The following is a 17,493-nucleotide window of genomic DNA, read 5'->3' on the forward strand; positions in this document are numbered from 1 at the left end:
ATCGCGTAAAATCTAAACGCTTTGTGTTCCGTAGTTTTAATGAAGAACTTTAATTATCCTTAGTATGGTAGTTTGAATGACTTGAAATGAGCTATGACAGCCTCTTTCAGCGTGTGGTTGCATCATCACCGTTGCCCATTATCATAGATGTATTGTAACGGGCACGGCTTATCTTGAGGCCAGAGCCTATGAGATAAACCCGTTATCATGTGTTCTTTGTCGAATGTCGATGAAATAACAGATAAATAAGGAACCTCCTCTAAAAGGTAAAAGCAGGATCAGCTTGTCAGACCCAAAAAAAAAACGGACAGTCTAACTACGCGGACTGAGGTATCACCAAAGTCGTCTTGATATATGAACAGGCACCTCCGCCCGTTGGTCCCTCCAGTAAGACAAGGGCTTGAACGCCGTTGCTTCACAGCTGGAGACAAGTGAGAGAGGCGTATGTCACCTATTCGGAGATACGGGCTAACCAGTACTCCCGTCTAATTGCGAACTCGGAGTAAACAGAGTCGCCTGCCTATTTTCTGTTGTGGGTTACTGACCCAAAACACTGCCGACCTTCAAGACCAAGGGCTATCTTGGCTGGCTGTCGGTTTATTCCCCTCCCCTTTTCAAGGTAAAACTTTATATTTGAGAAATATGTTTGACAACGAGACAGACGAGAGCATGTTTAGATAGAATGTAAGTTTTTAATAGCGACAAATTGGAATATAATGGCTATTGTCAGTAGACAATGATTTGGTTTTACAAAATTAACCGTAGAGAACAAAAGGTGAAAATAAAACTAAAAAAATAATAATACAATCAGAATTCTTCGGTTCTGCTCTTATATTTCCCTACAGCGCAAACGTTAAATACGCGGCTCTATTCAATCCTTCCTCTAGAGGTCCCGGGCTATCGTGGACTCTATACTCCTTTCAATTTTCGGACTAAGCTCTTTGCTTCAAATTCCTCTCTGATGTCGTGAAGCTAAATTCGATAACGCTCTCTAGACGAGAAACGTTTCGTACAAGAATGAGGAAGTTCGGCGCTTTGCCGGACAACTGGTGCCCGCTCTTCGTGGTCCTCCAGTTTTATAGTCTCCCAGAGCTGTTGTTGGATTATCCTGTCGACGTCATTTTCCTATTTGTGTGTGCTGTTGTGGGTCGTCGTCCTGGTATGCGTTGGTCAGCGTCCGTCGTCTTTGTTTATTATTTCGGATGTTTGCAGGTCACGGTCGATGTTGATGGTGGTCTCGATCAGCTGTCCGTTACAGTTGCTGTCATGATTTGTGTATGTCACGGGCATCGTTGATGTTGATGCGATTTTGAACAGCTGTCCGTTACAGTATATTTTAAAGTTAGGTTAATTAGACAGGGCGTGTTGCTATCATAAGTCTTTATTTGTTACACAAAGAAACGGTTGTATTGCGAAAGTGCGTCCGCACGTGACAATAGCGCTAAGCTGTCTCACCCGACCCACGCCGTTCAAGACACATACATCACACGCGTGCGCGGTGCGGCGCCACCGTCGCTCTCCCTGCTTTTGACTCGCATACATAGCATACAAACATATACAGTATTTTCGTTTCAACAGTATATACCGCCAGGATTACCGAATGCAAACCACGCAAACGATGATTCACAGACAGATGGGAAACCGAAACTACTTCGTCTGTAATGTTCGTGTCTGTGAGGATGGTAATCATGTCATATAAATATTTCGAACAGATAATACAAAGATTTGAACGTTATGCTGTTTAGTTAAATACGCAGGGACCACCGATCTCTATATTCACTGGATAGTGGACTGGCGCCACCGAGTGGACACAATTGATCAGCGCCATTTGCAAGTTTACGGGTCCTTTCCGAAGCGGACAGTTCGAATCTAAAGCCTAGTTCCATGCTTGTCGTTGACCGATGACTGATTTCAGTCAACGTATTGCTCGATATCGGACGAAAATAAAATTTTGATTGAGTGTAAAAACGCCAAATAATAAACTTCTACCCCTGCGACTTAACCAATTCTAGTAAAAAAATTAGCTCATAAGATGTAGAAAAAATATTGGAATTTGTTGTTTCGTGTGTTACAGGTCTTTATAACCATAATACACTTTTCAGTGGCACTAAAAATATTTTTTGCATGACCGTTATTACGTAGCGATAAGTGTAGTATAAAATCACGTAACCACAGGTAAGTGCAATAGCCGCAATCGCTAATAATATTGGAGTTCAGTTTGAGGTTAGGAATACATAAAACATCATAATATTTTAGGTCCCCCTGAGTGACCCCACGTTATTAAAAAAGCGGCTAAAAATTATGGAAGTAGAGGATTGCTGGACTCCAACAGTCAATAGTCGACTGTATTTAGAGCATTTTTTGGACAATTGTTATAAGACAAACCCAGCCTCATCGCGTAGAACTTTAGCAAAGGGTAGCGTAGAGTCGGAAATCTTTCCAACATGGTGTAATGATGCAAATATAACCGTGCAATGAGCATGACACGAGCGGATGAGATTACACCCAGGGAGTGGGAGACCTGGTCACAAATTTCAAATTTAAGAAGAACGAGTTGCTTGGTCAACGTCTCTCTAGGAGGAAGGAGGTGCCGAGGTTCCCATTTCCGAAATTAAGTATTAAAAGACCGAAAATTGACGAACTTATAATATAAAAGTAAATTTAAACCACGAAGAAGAACATTTAAAATTAATTATTATAAACTCCGAAAGTCAAGTCAAATTTAAAGAGAGATGATTTAAAACGAAGAAACAACAAAAAACACTGTGAAATCCAAGAATATAGTGCCTCGACGAAAGATAATTATTTACACTTATTAATAATTTCAATAACATACACCATTTTTAAACAATATACACATGGAATAAATGGATTTTGGAATGGATGAATGAATGAATTTTAAACCAAATGAAGGCTCGTATTTCAATATATTCATAAATAAATTAAATTGGACTCTGCTGTTCGTACCTTATAAAATATACTCAATATTTATCAATTGATTACGCATAATTTTCAAATTTCAAAAAAGTCTTACAATAGAAGGCTTCCGTGATTCTACCTATAGTAAAATAATGAGGATTGGAGGATGGAATATGGAACGAAATAAAGTAATCAAAACACTTGATTGATCCAAAAAAATTATTGCAATTTATTGATTCGCAGGGGAAAAACCGTTAAGGCATAGAAACCCCTTATTATACATTAATAAAGTCGAGTCAAGAGTGTATGAGGTGTAAGTCTACGATTAATGGGTTTGTCTCGCATGCGGAGAGCTGCCGTGAGATTCAGAGGCCTGAAGGCGTAAACCTACGGAGGTTCGTTTGACTGGTGAGAACGTGCTGTTTGTAATTGAAAAGAAGAGGAACAGAGACTCAACTAAGAGGATGGGGAAAATGAGAATACCTAAGATGATCCACGGCGATGTTATCGTTACCGTAGACTCGATCAGACTGAGAGCTCCGAGCGTTAATTCCCGGTTATTTATCGCTATTCATCCAACGATCAGCGCGATCTTTCGCGATTAATGACGATCCACCCAATCGCGTACCCCCGCGATCGCACTTAAACTTGCCGCGGCTTGCTGGTAGCGGTAGAGATGCCGGGTATCAGACAGGGTAGAAAGCGTGCGCGGACATGGAAAAGGAAAGGATAAGTTCAGTCTAGACAAGTAGTGTCCCAACGGTTTTCACAGCCACCAAAAAGAAATGCGCTTACTGTAAAGTTTCAAAAAGTCATGGTCCAGTTAAGAAAGCTGAAATTGAAATGAACTTTTTGGCATGTTATTCAGTATCAAATTAAATGGCTTAACGATAGATGTTGCCGCGGCTATTTGGTGGTAAACGTTATATTATTTCAGATTTCCTCTCTCAAGTTCAAAGATTTATGAGAAATGTCTGTGCAACACGGCTATCAAGAATTGGTACCCAACTAAAGAAAACCGTCTTTGTTCTGCCCATTTTTAATCCTTATGCTCATTCGCAGATCGGGGTTACTTAACGCTGCGCGATGGAAGTTTACCAACAATATTCTCAATGGCTTGTTCTTGTAACAGTTTATTATATTAAAAAAAAAATCGTCCTGAGGAGGGCCCCCACCCGGGCCGAAACATTAACAAATTGACGTTGTTTTCATTGACCTGCATATCCAAGAAACCAATACTTATTCGTCATTACCGAGGTCAAAAATATCATATTAATATTCTCAATATTCTTTAAAATTTACTGAAAAGACACTTACATCTGCATACGGAAGCGAGTCCTGTAAACAGAGTTACAAAATTAGATCAGGGGCCTTCGCAAAAGCCAAAGAATATCAATCAAACTGAACTTGTTATTAATCTGCTTTCGGATGAAGTGAATGTAGACGCAGAACCCGCCATAGTTAGTTCTGAATTTTTGATGACATCTCCTTAATACAACTATGCTTTTAATTCAGAAGGTGTCCTTGGAAACTTGAAACGACAATCATCCTCCAATGAAAATTGCCCAAAGAGACTTTGTACCGATAGACGTATGGATCGGGGTGAAATTTCCGAATCCACAAGAGAAATAGGACTTAGTACTCCATGCAAAGAGTCTGGTTCATCGCACTTGTCTCAATTTAATAGATTTTTTGAAACATTACTTCAGTTTTCAGGTCATGAGTAGAATTGTATTACTATGATTAATAATATATTGCACTAATGTTTCACTTGCAGAGCCTGCAATGATCTCTCCGAGAAATGAACTTGAGCCCCCCCCATGCTGGTGAAAAGAGGAAATGGACGGCGCAAGACCACCGCTATGAGACTAGTAGTTGTTACAGGTTTAGTCGCTGACTAGTCCACATTCTGCTAACGATAAGAGAGAGTGCAGTCTTTCAGAAAGAGTAACAAAAAGCGCGTCAGGGTTTTAAAATTGAGAAAGGGAGATGCAGCCGAATGAATAAAAAAATTACCTCGTTGCAGGAAGTGGTAGATAAACTCAGGCGTAATCGCGCCTTACGTAAAAATAGTTTAAAGTGTTTGTATCGTGACGTGGATTTTTACTGTACCTCAGTCACTCGGAGGAAATGACAGAGAACTTACCGCGTATGCAATAATTCGGCGGCCCGCGATGTAAGCTGAAGAGCTGGATCTTACAAAAGATATCGCGAGATTCTGTTGGGCGCCTGGCGTGAACAAAAATTTCTTTATTTAGGTTTCATCCACGGAGAAGGCCGGAATCACTGCAGCAGTGGAGGACCTTTTTTTTCAGCGCCGTCGGAGATCACGTGTAACTCGAAAAATATTTAATTTTTTTCTTCAAAAATTTCACTGTGTATTCTTAAAATATATATAAATATACCCTCAAAATTTTTAAATAATTGATACAGTAGATTTTCTTTTTTTAATTCCCAAAAATCGCCTATTTTTTAGGCTGTTACACTAGGTGTGCCTCTTAATACGAAGCGGAGAATTTTTTTCATTTCACTTATTAAATTAACTGTTGAGTTACTAAATTTCAGCTTTTGCGGTATAAGATGTCTATTTTTTCCTTATCATTAAGCGCAACGCGTTATTGGATCAAAAATTAGAATTGATTATTGATCACTGCGATTATTGTATCTTATGATATATCATAATATAAATTTATGAATTTAAAGTTAACATATTTAAACATGTAAATATTTATCATTCAACGTATGTAATAAATTGAATTTGACGGGTTTGTGGTCACTTTGGAGTATATAAGAGTATGGCGGTCTCGTGCTTTTCTTTGAAAATCTTTTATTTCAACTTAGCGACGAGACGCTGCCGTCTTACTTGATATTTACATGTTTTGATATGCAGACATGAAAATGTGAACAATAAATATTGATACATGAAAATAAATAGTAAATATTTACAACTGGAAATTAAAATAGTACACGGACGGATCTATTTGTAAAACAAATAAGGCAGCGTTATTAAAAGTACTCGAGCAGCAAACTGAGCTGCACACGCCACAACGCACCAACGTGAAGATATTTGATGGATTTTTTGTGCTGCATTTGATGAGGGATGTTCCAGCTACTTACGGAAATATCTTCAAAAATATTTTGGGTATGTTTTGTTCAAATGATGCGGAAGTTATAGTGATCGCTTTTGATCGGTATGTTTCCTTCCATCAAAGATAATGAACATTCTTTGACAGGAATGGAAGTTAGACAATTCAACATCGAGGGACCTGATCAAAGACGTTCATCTGATTTCAATGAAGACCTAAAAAATGTAAATTTCACAGAAGCATTGGTGAGTTTTGTAATCCAGCACTGGACACTCGATCACATAGCACCTTTAATTGGTAATGAAACTATTTATATAAATTATCATCAATGCTACAAATATGTAGTGAATGATGGCCACGTACAAAAGATGCTCGATCACCATTTAAGCTGCCCTGCGCATGAAGAAGCGGATACGATGATCGTTTTTCACGTCTGTCAGATAGATTATGACGCGCATGTCACGATAAGATGCTCCAATACTGACGTAGCCGTTATAATGATTGCTAACACGAGTGCCATAGGTAACGCTAATGTTAAAGTTTCAATGGAAGCCGGAATGGGTAATAACCAACGTTTGATTAACATTAGTCAACTCTATGAAACTTTAGGCCCTAAATTAAGCGCAGCGCTGCCAGCTTTTCATGCCTTCACAGACTGTGACTGTAATCCATCTTTTTTTAGAAAAGAAAAAAGTCAGCCGTATAAACTTTTACAGAACTCTGCAGCATACATGGAGAGTTTTATTAAACTAAGCAACGTACCTGACAAAGACTTAGAGACTTCATTTGATATTATAGAAGAATACGTTTGCTGAATGTACGGATTCAAAAAAATTAACAACGTTCACGAAGCTTGAGTTGCAACATTTTTGAAGACGTATAATATACTACGAAACGACGACGTATTCCGTTTGCCAAGAAATAACATCGACGGATCAGCTCTGTCACCCTGCAAAACTGAACTACACCAACATTTGCTGCGCACAACGTATATTGCAAATATTTGGGCACACGCTCATTTGCACATTCTGACGGAATTACACGCAACAAATTACGGCTGGGAAGCGAAGGATGATAAATTTCTTTTTCAATGGTTCGAGCGATTCTATTAAGCGAGCGAAAAGTGTTCAACTGATGCATTCAAGATGTAACGCACCCGCGCGGACAGCTATGCGCTGCACCTTTAACTCGTAAGCTGAGCACTTATCCAACGCAAAAAATTCAGCGGACTATTTTTTTCATGTAACGTATTATATTAGATGTTATTTTACCAAATGTTAGCTTTTGCTGTATCAGTTTACTCAGAGCATATTTTTCACTTGTTTACCTGGAAAGCTGAAGCATAATCACGCACTCTATAGTCAGCTGATTATGTTTTTTGGTTAGTTTTCAACATCATTAACATATAGACAAAGTCTCAGTTTTTGTTGTATTAGTTTCTTTTTGTTATTATTTTACATGTCTAGGTGGCTACCACACCTATACCCCGCGCAGTCAGGCAAGCTGATGGTCCATTCCGTTATGTGGAATGCCGGATAAAGCGTACAAAAAAAAATCAGCTTTTGCGATTTCAGTCGCAAAAAAGGTCGCTGGCTCCCGGACTAGGTGTTCCATCATTTGGTACGGTGGTTCGGTGAGGAGTTTTCGAGGCTGCATGACGTCAGCGTGGCGAGGAGAGACTATGGCTCGCCGGCCGCCAATGGGAGTCTCGTCCGCCTTGGTTTCCCTCGCGGCAGAGTCCTACGTTGGCGCTCTCTCCGTAGCCTCGAGTGAGGTCCTCTCCTTGTCGCAATCCTCCGCGACTGTAATCCTATACCGCTGTTGAATTTGCCGCCGATCCCGTGTATGGTGTCGCATTTACTCGAAACAAAAAAAAATAAACAAAAATCCTGAAAAGTCGTGTTCACCAGCCCGTAAAGTGTCCCCTCTCAGAGTATCGGATTCGTGACCTTTGTCCTGGCGCTCTTTCACAAAAATATTGGCGATTGGATCGCGAAATCCGTAATTTTAGGTTCCGCCTTTTCAAAGACACATAGTCAAGGCAGGACAGTGATAAGCCAGACGCGACATTTAGGGCGACGATGGAGTGGGGGACGGGATTCGCAGTAACCCGAGAAGCATTCCACGAGTAGACGCCGAAGGAACTAGTCCATACCTCGTAGTCCTCATTTCTGTTTTTTTTTTTTATTTTTGTTTTACCAATAATGTTAAGTGAAAAATACGTCTACGAAAACAAATATTGCAAAACTGAACTTCGACGACGACAGACAGAGCAAAAGTTTGACGAACATTAGGAACCACAGGTGGCCGGAGGCTTGAGGTACCGGAATGGTCTCGCAATTGCATGCATTGCAATGGGAAGAGAACCGAGACATTTTATAGTAAATATTTTGTGTGTGGGGAGTGTATTTTGAATCTTGTGAATGAACGGATGGATGAATGAATAATTTTTTACAATTATACATCCCTAATTTATTTATTTATTTGGTACGAGAACGAATGTGTCTGTTAGTTGAACGTACTCATGATATAGATTGAAATTAACGATTTGCTCATGAAATTGAAAAAGTCGATAGTTCCTTCAACGTACATATAAATTAAATAAACATATAAATAAAAAAAATCGTCACATTGGCGCCCATCGCTTCAAAGGCTCGACATTTCACAACTCTGTGATTAGTTTATAATTATAGTATATAGCATTTGTAGTGGGTAAAACTATTCATTCGCCAATTCAAACTAAGTCAAAAAATGCGACCGATCGAGACGAAAAACAAAAGAAAATTGCAAGGTGCAATTCCCGAGACAACGAAAAATTTAAAACCTGGTCGTGATAACGGTCAAATGATGGAGGAGGAACGGAAACGATTAGAGCAGGAAAAAACGAAATAAACAAGCAGCTTGCAGAGCTAGAGACAGTCATGCGGGATAAACAGAATTATGACGAATTGACCGCAGAAATAAGCAGATTACGGATTGAAAATGACGAACAAAAACGTTTAGTTGATCGAACTCGAGCTCAGCAAGCAACTCAACAACAAGGTGACGTAGAGGATAGAGTCGTTAATGAGTTGATAAATCGTTTACAAGCTTTCAATATTAACATTAAGACGCCTAAATTTTCTGGAGAAGACAATACAAATCCGCGTAAATTTTTAATTTTTAAATGACTTGGAAAAATATTTTGCAGTAAAAAATGTGCCCGAAGAACAAAAAATATGAGTTGTGCATAATACGTTAGAGGGTAGAGCAAAGGTTTGGATTGATAGTCGAAAAGGTAGAATTAATAATTATGATGGTTTCAAAGTAACATTTATTCAAGAGTTTTATTCAATTGCAATTCAAAGTAGAGAGAAAAATAGATGGTCGCAGCATAATTTAATCAAAGTGATGGTAATTTGCGAAATTATTATTTGAAACAAGTGAAAGAGATAACGATCAAAGAAAAAGAAACTTTGCTAATAATAAAGATAACGATTCAAATGTTGGAACAGGACGAGTAAACAAACAAAATTATTTGTATCAGCAAGGTTTTAACACTCAACAACAAACATCAAATAGTTATCAACATCCTAATAGTTATCAAAATAATATAAGAATTTTCCTAATTTTAATTTCCTAACACAAGCATTCCACCGCCTTCGTATAATTATAATAATAGTAGTAATAGATATCCACAAACAAATTCAAATGTCAGAAATTCACAGACATCGAATAGTAGTTCTCGACAATCAATTGATACACAAGATAGTCCTTTAAACTAAAGATCGATGCGATGAAAACAGGTCTGACACCGCATCGTAACTCGTTTGATTTCATTGAAGACCTAGCTTGTGATTTAAATCTTGACAAAAACTCAAAAACCTCAGATTCAAACATAATAACTCCTATATGTCCACACCTTACAGTAACCGTTATGGGAAATTATTTTCAGGCATTAATTGACACTGGAAGTCAAGTTACAGCAATTTCAGAGGCATTATTCAATAACTTAGAAGCCAAAAACAGATTACATGTTATGCCAGTTAGTACTGTAATAGTCATTCCAGCTATAGGTAAGAAAGCAACTGCAGTTAAAAAACAGTTTCTTTTAGAAATGGTCGGACGGAAATGGAAAAAACGAAAATTGGATTACTCGTGTTCAGTCATACCTCATTTAGCAAATCAAATTATACTGGGTAACGATTGGTTGTTACGTAATAATGCGATAATTAATTATGAAAATCGTACGATCGAAGTTAGTCACATAAAAGTTTGTAATTCAAAAGTTTCGTTCGAATGGGAAACTTTGAATAAGTTAGTATCTTCAACCAATAATAACGTGATGGTAATACAGATAATTAAAACAAAATTTGCGGATTTATTCTTGAACATAGGAACTGTTAAAAATTTGGAAGTAACTAGTGATTTCAATAATTTGGAAAGCAATAATAGCGAAAGAAATTACTCAGAAAAAACAAACAATGTGCCGTGTAAAAACATAATCGATAAAATTGTTCCTGATGATCAAAGTATGTTGAATGTCAAAGATATTGAATGTGATGTTAATGATACTATTAATTCAACTGTACAAGAGAATCCCGAATTAATAATATATGAATTAGTAGATACAGGAAAATGTACTGAAACTGATTTTTCAGAATTACTTGTTGACTCGCCAGAAGAAATGAATATAACTAAAACTGAAAATTTTCATAATAATAACCTAAGTTTACTATCCAAACAAAATCAAGGAACAAATAATCAGGGAGAGGATCATAACTTTTGCAAAGAACTTCCACCGGTCGCGGTTAACCTAACGTGGCTAGATGATTTGCAGGCCCAATTGATGTAGAGTTACTCAATAAATATCAAGCATTATTTTCTAACAAACCAGGGTGTACCGATGTATATGAGCATGAAATAAAGTTGACAGAACAAAATCCATATATTCGGAAATCTTATCCTATACCACTTGCACTAAAAGAAAAAGTTAATGCAGAAATTGAATACATGCTAGATTTAGGTATAATTGAACGTTCGATTGCAATCCCTTGAGGATTGTAAAAAAAAAAGAAAGATCAAACACGCGTATGCTTAGATGCAAGATTTTTAAATGATGCAGTCGAAGGTGACAATGAATCGCCACCGAATATTCCGGATTTATTACGAAAACACCACGGAGCGAAATTTATGTCGACAATTGACTTAACTCATGGGTATTGACAAATATCATTATCACAAAAATCTAGACCATTAACAGCATTTTTACATGGATCAAGTTTGTATCAATTTTGTAGAGTTCCTTTTGGCTTAAAGACGGCAGGTAGCGCTTTTATTAGAGCTTTGAACATAGTCTTTGGAAATGAGTATTCGTCATTTTTAACTTGTTACATAGATGATTTATTGATAACTTCACCAAATTTTGAGAAAAACCTTTTGAATTTAGGACTTGTATTTAAAAGATTGCTTGAACATAATTTTACATTGCGGTTGCAAAAGTCGAAATTTTTTAGAGAATCTGTGATCTTTTTAGGATTTTTATTGACACCACAGGGAATCACCCCTGATCCAGGAAAACTTGCTATAATTAAAAACTTTCAAGAACCCAGAAATCAATTAGACCTACAACGAATCCTTGGCATTTGTAATTTTTGTAGGCAATTTAGTATCCAGCACTCGCAATATCTAGATCCTTTTAGAGATTTGTTAAAGAAAGATGCAGTCTGGAATTGGACCAAAGAACATTCTGAGGCATACAGATTGTTGAAAGAGTTTTATGAAAATTAAGACTAACTTTGAGTCACATTATACCAAATTGTCAATTCAAATTGCCGACTGATGCGAGTAACAAAGGGATTTGTAAAATTCTATATCAAACTGATAATGATGAAGATAATTATTTAATTTCAATTGTGAGTAGATGTTTAACAACGACAGAAATAAATTACACTACAACGGAAAAAGAGCTACTCGCGATTATTTACGCTATTGAAAAGTCTCGAATGTTTCTGGCAGAGACCCGATTTAAAATAGTTACTGATCATAAAAGTTTAACGTTTCTTAGAAATAGTACCTTTCATAATGGAAGATTGATACGATGGTGTTTGTTGTGAAATGAGTATTCGTTTGATGTAGAATATTGTCGCGGTATAGATAATAAAGCAGCAGATTTTTTCAGCAGGAATCCCGAAGGAAAATTTGAAACTGTTGATTAACAAGAACCTTTAATAATATCAAAAATAGAGTCGTTTATTAAAATATCAGATGAAACAAATAAAACAGAAATCTTAAGTATGGTACTTAGTTTGGCCTTGGACAAAGATTTGAAAGATCGATTCAAAAAGTTAGCGAAATCACAACAAAATGATGAAATAATAATAAAGCAGAAACAGCAACTAGTGAAGAGTATTGAAGAAGATCCTTATTTTCAAATTTATGAAGGCATTCTATTTCATCAAGACAAAATAACAAAACTATGGCAAATTGTAGTACCTATATGTTTAAAAGTATCTTTAGTACGATATGTGCATTCAAAGTTAGGGCATCCAGGATAATACAAAAAATTACAATGTTTAAAAAATAATTATTACTGGAGAGGGATAGTCGGAGATGTTAAAAAATTTATAATTAATTATGATTTATGTCAAAGGGTCAAATACATATCTGTAAACATGGAAGGGGAATATGACATGGTAAAAGCTGACGAACCAGGAGAATTAGTGACTGTTGATTTTTATGGCCCTTCACCTAGATCAGTTGGAGGTGTACAATATATTTTTGTAATGATAGATGCGTTTTCCAAACATGTTTGTCTTTATCCAATGAAAAAAGCTACGACTCGTGCCAGCTTGAAGAAAATTTTAGACTCCTATATTCCAAAATTAGGTAAGCCAAAGAGAATATTATCAGATAATGGAACGCAATTCACAGCTCAAGCGTGGAAGTATATTTTAGAAAAAGAAGATATTAAAGTTTGTTATTCGAGCATTCAATGTCCACAATCTAACCCGACAGAGCATGTAATGCGAGAATTAGGTAGATTTTTTTCGAACATTTTTTGCTGACTATCGTATCAAATAGGCTAAATTTATATGTGAAATAGAAACTCTTTGCAACATTACGAGAAATTTTAGTACGGCATATTTTCCACATGAGTTGCATTTTGGCGAAATACCTACGGATCAAATAAGAAAAATAGTTGAATATCCTGAAACAGTGCCAATTGACCATCAAACCAAAATCTTATTAGCAAGAGAAAATTTGAAAAAAAGCTTTCAGAAGCGTAAAAGTAATCAAAAGATCAAGCGGGTGATTGAACTAAATTAAAAGATGAATGATTTAGTGTTATTAAGATTGCCAACACCCTCCAGCGCACAAGATAGAGTTACTCATAAATTTTTCGATATTTACGAAGGACCATATAAAATAATGAAAGTAATTTGACGAAATGCATTTGTACTATATGATCCACAAGATTTAGAGAAAATTGAAGGTACTTAAAATAGAATCAATCTCACAAAATATCAACACATTTAACAACTTGCTCTCTCGTTATAAATTTAAACGTTCCCGATCCGGAATATATTGATTTGTGATAATTATATGTAAGATTTTAATAGGTTTCTAAGTATGAATGACGATGAATATATCAGTATATTAAGTTTTACAAGAAATTATATTAAATTGACAATTATGACTTACCAAATTGGATTTGATATAAAAGTTGAATGTTCACAATCGTAAATCGCAGACAATGTACACAGATCATAGTATTAAGGAGTATGATTCGTCAGTGTAGAGCAAGAACATCAACGAAGAGGAAAACATGTATACATATATTGTAACGTGGCATTTTTGATGCCCGTTAAAAGGGGCTCCTTGAACCCTGGGCGGAACCAAAATTTAGGAATTTCCGAAATTGAGTCGCGAAGTCTTTGCAAAAGAGCGCCAGGACTAAAGTCACGCATCCGAAACTACGAGAGGAGACACTTCAGCGAATAGCGTAAGATACTTCGAATTGTTTTTTTTTTTTCATTTTCGAGCTACAACGGTATCAGGCAGGAAGTCGGCGCCAAATTCGAGGAAACTGCGGAGTGCCGGACTAGCGACGATTGCGAAGGAAGGATATCGAGGCTGCCGAGGAGAAGCCAACGCAGATCCCCGCATCGCAGGAATCCAAGGTGGACGCAATTCCCGCTGGCGGCCGGCGCGCCATCCCCTTCACCGCGCCAACAATTGACCTGCAACTTTCGACGGACCGACTAGCGACGAGAAAGCACCACACTCACCACCAAGACGATTCGGAGCTGCGCGGAGGCCGAGATTGCGATTTAGCGTTAAGTTCTGCTCCGCGATGCTATTAAAGGTGCGCGCCGAGTTGCGCAATCGACGAAATCGATGACGGGTCGATTATTGCGTATTCTTGTGGGTATGACGTCACGTATGGGATGGCGTATCAAGATCCGTGTTGCGGCAGGTCGTAAGTTTTGAAACCACTCTAGTTCTGGCGGTCGTGATAGGTAGTCACGTTTTAGGGAGTTTCGCGAAGTAATGGAGCCGCCCAAAAATCGCGACGGGGATGGAGAGGGTGTTGCGAGGATGTAGAAGGTAAACGCTGCGTCTATCCTCGCGATTGAATTTCGAGCATAATTACGAAAAGGCTCGCTGAGTAACGGATAGCCGTTTTGGATATGCATTCTGGAAAAGTACTCGAAATCCTTTTGCCGATTATTTGCTTGATAAACGTAGCTTGTGTGCGCGTAATAGAGTAGAGTAAATTTCGGGTCCTTGAGAAAGTTGAGTAGAGTCACAGGTTTTAGTTGAATCTCTCTCGTTTTTAAAATGAAGTACAGCCGCATTCTGCTGTGCCGGGTCGAGCCGCGTTATCGGGTTTTGCAGTGTCACCTTTCGAGTAGGTTGCGAAGTGCCGAATTAGAGTGCTCGAATTAGCGAATAACGTTTTCGAGGATTTCGAGAAGGTTTGATTTCGGATGCGTTGAGATAGCGTATAGTTGAGGGTACGTCTAGTTGCGCTTGCGCTTAGTCCTGTTTTCATTTAGTTAAGATGATGTTAATTGAGTTGTGTTACCTTGAGATTGTCTTTAGTTGAGGTTACATTTAGTTGCGCTTGCGCTTAGTCAAGTTGCCGTTTATTTCAGATAGTGTTTAGTTGAGTTGAGGTTATGTATAGTCGAAGTTGCAGTTGCGTTGAGTAGCGGTTCAGACGAGAAGTTCGTATATTGAGTTTTGGTTGCGTCTAAAGTATAGTGGCGTTTAACGATCTGTTTAGTTGGAATAAGCTTTAGGTTAGGTGAAGTTGTCACGTTTAGATTTGAGGCAGCTCGCGGTAGCTTCGAAGCTCCGAGTCGGGTGGGATCGCGGGTGAGATCGAGGACGCCGTCTGTTCGGTAGCCCAACGGCGCACCGTCGAGAAAGTAGTTTTAGTTTCGGTTTCGAGCAATTATTGCTATTGATGAAAACTTGCGAATTTCCGAATTGAGAGTAGCGTAGGGAGAGTTTTTAATTGTTGAGTGAAATTTTAGTTAGGGAGCCGCGAGCTCAGTAGAGTAAGGAATAGCGTAGGTTACGTGTAATCTTCTGTTTAGTTTTAGGATCGCGTCGAACGACATTTGAATTAATTTTTTTTTGTTTTTGTATCACCGCTATTGTGAAATATAAGATTTTGTTTTACTTTTTTTGTTAAGTAGCGTGTGGTTTTCGAGTGTTTCACTCTCTCCCCAAGAATTACCCTTCCCCTCTCCGTGGTACTGAGCTACCAAGTTAATTGCCGAGCCATAGCGAATTAACGATTTCGAGGCGTGTTAATCACGCCAGGCGCCCAACAGAATTTCGCGATATTGTTTTTAAATCCCGGTTACATCGGGGGCCGCCAAATTATTGTGTACGCGGTAAGTTCTCTGTCATTTTCTCCGAGTGGTCGAGGTACGGAAAAATACACGTCACAATATATAGTAATATTAAATTCTCGTATAACGTGTATGAAATTTAAATAATGCAAACTCTCCTTGTCTGGTATTATGTACACATCAAAAAGTGTAATAATCATGTGATCAATGATCATGAACCAAAATAATCAACCATTCTCAGCCCGTATACTTTTTTTTTTAATACATATAATTTTTTTATTGATATGAAAATATGTGACGCCTGGTGTTCTCGAATATTTGTACACGCAGTCTATGGAAAAATATACGAAGCCAGCTCGATAACATTTATGCAAAATGTGCAATGGGCAAGCGGTTGGGGGAAATTTTTTTTTTCTCGAACTGAATCTTCCAGAGAACCATCAGCGAATTCCAAGCAAGCTCCAAAAACATACCGAGCAAACGCGCACGCGCGATCATGGACGTAGCTGTAGTGTGGCTGAGTGGATATTACATGAGGGTGGAGTGATGCGGGACACGGGTTCGATCGCAGTTCACTCTTTTTTGGAGTTTACTCCTTAAGAAACGATTTGAGTTATAGAGCCCGGTACGGAAATTATATGAAGAGTAAAATAAAGTTTAACACGAAAACTTAAGGCGTTATAGAAAGAGACAAACATATATATTGAACGTGCAAAAGAATGAGATGCAATACATTACACAGCGCATCCTATACTCGGGGTCTCTTCTTTGTGCGGTGCTCACTGTATAGTTCACCGATTCATTTCAAACTTGGTACACATTTTCTACATATAAAGTATCTCCCCCCAACGTTTAGTTAAAATTTTTTTTTTACATCAAGGGTGTTTCCCACCCACAAAATCGCGGAATTTTTCGTGACAAATAGCAGTTTTCACTTTAGATGGCCACCAAAAATTTTGAAATGAAAAAAAAAAATAATCAAATAACGTTGGGGGGAGGATTTGATGATACTTTGACTAAATTTTAATTGTTTTTGATATCAGATAATTTCCGACCGAGATATAGTGGACACCGCAAATTGTTTTTTTTTCTGACACGTTCTGGGCCAAGCTCTGTCACCGGCTTGTTTTTCAATATTTCCGCATGAAAAAATTACAGAATATTGTTAAAAGTATACTTAATAATGTACAAAAGGTTTGACTGAATTTGCTCAATCCATACTTTAAAAAAAATTCACAAAAGACTGTTTTTTTTTTTTTTTTACGCTGAAAACCTTACCTCCCCCCCCCCCCCCTTTTAATTTTATAATCGATAAATACTCATAATGACCAACTTATGCGTTCTAGATTACAATAAAACTTGAGACTTATAATTGTACAGGTGTCTCTTGGCAAGCAAATGAAAGTTATTCTCATCTCTCCACATCTATTTGTTATCATCGAGAACGAGTTATTCAGTATAATTGGCTAATAAAACAAGCTTATTGAAGCTAGGCGATATTCGATCGTGATTGATGTATGGAACGTCTCTATCATCAACGATTACCATCTAGTCATGGATTAAATCAGCTAGATTTCAACTAATAATAATCAATGCAGAACTACAATAACTATGTGTTTAATTTTGCGTTTACATAAAAC

The 17,493-nt window shown here is 37.6% G+C and overlaps 1 long non-coding RNA gene across 1 annotated transcript; it reads left to right on the forward strand.

Moving 5' to 3' along the window:
- The first annotated feature begins 5,969 nt into the window (after window positions 1-5,969).
- LOC124187114 lies at window positions 5,970-6,250 on the forward strand. The gene is made up of 2 exons (XR_006871771.1): window positions 5,970-6,061; window positions 6,153-6,250. It is a non-coding gene; the product is annotated as an uncharacterized LOC124187114 (long non-coding RNA).
- Window positions 6,251-17,493: the final 11,243 nt, after the last annotated feature.

Source organism: Neodiprion fabricii, chromosome 7 (assembly GCF_021155785.1).
Source record: "Neodiprion fabricii isolate iyNeoFabr1 chromosome 7, iyNeoFabr1.1, whole genome shotgun sequence".
In the NCBI taxonomy this organism is placed as follows: Eukaryota; Metazoa; Arthropoda; class Insecta; order Hymenoptera; family Diprionidae; genus Neodiprion; species Neodiprion fabricii.